The sequence below is a fragment of the Oryctolagus cuniculus genome, unplaced genomic scaffold (genome assembly GCF_964237555.1).
Source record: "Oryctolagus cuniculus unplaced genomic scaffold, mOryCun1.1 SCAFFOLD_112, whole genome shotgun sequence".
In the NCBI taxonomy this organism is placed as follows: domain Eukaryota; kingdom Metazoa; phylum Chordata; class Mammalia; order Lagomorpha; family Leporidae; genus Oryctolagus; species Oryctolagus cuniculus.
In genome coordinates this window covers 133,845-136,998 of record NW_027208386.1, presented here as the reverse complement: position 1 = coordinate 136,998, position 3,154 = coordinate 133,845, and positions in this window count along the sequence as shown.

The following is a 3,154-nucleotide window of genomic DNA, read 5'->3' as shown; positions in this document are numbered from 1 at the left end:
TTTAACAAAATATTTTAAAGTCCCCAGAATTGTACAGAACTGTGAAGGATAATGAATAGTCAAGTCAATATTGAAGTAAAAGAAGAAAGCTGGAATGGTCACAATACTTTATTTTACAAAGCTATAGTAATCAAAATAGCATATCACTAGTACTAAAGCAGATACATTAAGCAATGGGGCAGAATAGAGAACAAGTCATTAACCTATAGTCAATTGACTTTTTTTTTTTTTTTTTTGGACAGGCAGAGTGGACAGAGAGAAAGGTCTTCCTTCTATTGGTTCACACTCGAATGGCCGCTGCAGCCAGCGCACCACGTTGATCTGAAGCCAGGTGCTTCTCCTGGTCTCCCATGTGGATGCAGGGCCCAAGCACTTGGGCCATCCTTCACTGCCTTCCCGGGACACAGCAGAGAGCTGGACTGGAAGAGGAGCAACCGGGACAGAATCCAGCACCCCGACTGGGACTAGAACCCGGTGTGCTGGTGCCGCAGGCAGAGCATTAGTCTATTGAGCTGTGGAGGTGGCCAGTCAATTGACTTTGAAGGTGTCTAGAACAGATGAAGAAAAATAAGTAGTCTCTTCAATACAAAGTGTTTGGAAAAGTCAACCAATTCTTTTTGCATTTGAAGAGAAATTATCCAGATAACATTGAGAGCCTGGAGTGCTTCATGAAATTTATGGGGTCATGTGAGGGTATTTTAAGGATGAAAAGAGAGGAGGTTGTAGGCATTTCTTTAATTTCTTTATTTGCTTACTTATTAATTAACAGGGAGAGAGAGAGGGAGAGATCTTCCACCTGCTGTTTCACTTCCCCAGATGGTGGCATCAGCCAGGGCTTAATCATGCCAAATCCAGGAGTCAGGAGCTTCTTCATGGTCTCCTGCCTGGGCAGCCGGGGCACAAGTACTTGGGACATCTTCCACTGCTTTTGAAAGGCCATTAGCAAAGTGCTGGATTGGAAGTGCAGCAGCCAAGACTAAAATCAGTATGCTGGAGTCATAGTTGGCAATTTTACCTGTTACACCACAACAGCAGCTGCTGTAGGTGTTTCTTTAAGAAAAAACTCCCAAGTTCTGGGTTTAGCTGTAGTGATCTTCTGCATAAATAGAAGGTTTACACAGCCAGTTTCTGCATAGCTTTATCTTGCAGGTGCATCACCATTCTACAGCAGTAATAAAAGCAACATGCTAGTATTTCTGTACCTCAAATGAAACCAGAGAAATTAGTGATTTTTCTGCCTGAAAACTTTCAGTTTAAAACCAGGAAGAGTCATTGATTAAGACTTTGTGTGCATGGGGCTTCCACTTTAGTGTAGAGGATAAAGCCACTGCCTGTCTTGGCAGCATAATATGGACATGGGTTTGAGTCCCAGATGCTCCACTTCTGATCCATCTTTGATAATGCACCTGGGAAATGAGCAGAGGATGGCCCAAGTCCTCAGTTCCTACAACCACTTGGGAGACCTGGAGAAGCTCTTGGCTCTTGACTTGGGTGGGCCCGTCTCTGGCTGTTGCAGCAATTTGGGGAGTGAACCAGCAGATGGAAGATCTCTCTGTCTCTCCCTCTCTCTCTTTGTAAGGCTATCTTTCAAATAAATAAATAAATATTTAGCAAAAATAAAAAAGACTTAGAATGAGGCCAGACATTGCATTTTAAGACATGTTGAGTTCGGAAGCAGTCCACACAGCAGACTCATAGAATGACAATCATTTTAAATAGCATATAGATGTAGCATTAGGTGTGAGAATATTAAGTATCATATCTAGTTCTCCTCTCTTTTTCAAAATGGGAGGGCACTCTAGAGATTGTAGTTCTAGCAGAGTCTTTTTGTGCCAGTTACTATCCATCATTCATTAAAAATCTTTATAACTTCTTTGCTTTATCTAATTTGCTTTAGAGTTCACACCAGTGACTCACTACATCTTGACTTTTGTTTCTTCCATGTGATCAAGATCTAGTTCTGAAATCACAGCTGATCAATCATGTTCCATCTGTCTCTTGTTGCAAAGTTGTATTTGACCTGGTTTTTCATGCAGACCCATGTCAAGATAGAAACATTTGATGAGAAGAAGTCAGTGTAAATATGTTTTTAGTCACATTTGATTAACAAGGAAGATTTAGGAGTGGTCATCAGGCTAACTTTATCTGTAGTCCATTGCTAAACTTAGATCTATCTGTTCTGTATACAGAAGACGTTGCCCTGAAGTACCTAGCCAGGATTATTTTGCTGGGAATTGTACTTCTGCAGAAGTATGCCATTCAATAGGCCCAAAGTTCAAAATAAAAGTGTTTAACAAAACCAACAAGATGATAACAAATTGAGTTACATCTATGCATATAAGCTATACAGAAGTTATATGTTAAAACAATGAACAAGGTTACAAGCGAATACCAGAATACCATAATTAACATCATATAAGTACACAGGAAATGCTTATTAACCTCAGTGAAAGTTTTCAGGCCCATGAACATGGGCTGGTATTGTGGCCCAGTGGTTCAGCTGCCATCTTTGATGCCTACATCCCATACGAGTGCCAATTTGAGTCACTTCTTATTTGGCTCCATGCTAATGGACCTGGGAAAGCAGTAGAAGATGACATAAGTGCTTGGACCCCTGTCACCCATGGGGAAGACTCAGATGAAGTTCCTGATTCCTGGCTTCAGCCTTGCCCCATTCCATATATTGCAACCACTTGTGGAGTATACCATGGGTGGAAGACCTCTCTTTCTCTGTCTCTCCCTCTTTGTCTGTAATCCTGCCTTTCAAATAAATGAAAAACTAAATCTTTGCAATAAAACAAAAACAATGAACAGAGTTGTGATCTGAAAGAAGGAGTATTACAGTGTGCTAACTACTTACATTAAATATGTATAATGTCTGATCCAAAAATTCTGAAAGTTAAAAATTGAATCCAAGACAGGCTTATATTTTCTTTTTTACCAGCAATATCTGGTATTTTCAAGTTTTGGGGTTCACTAAGAAGTGAAAACTCTATTCACTAATTGCAAGGGTAGGAGTTCATGATGCCAGATATTCTGTGCATAATTTTTGTATATGCTAACGTTTTCAAGGATATTGTGGTATGATGATAATAGATTCTTCTTTTTTAAAATTTATTCATTTTTACTTGAAAGCCAGAATTACAAAGAGGCA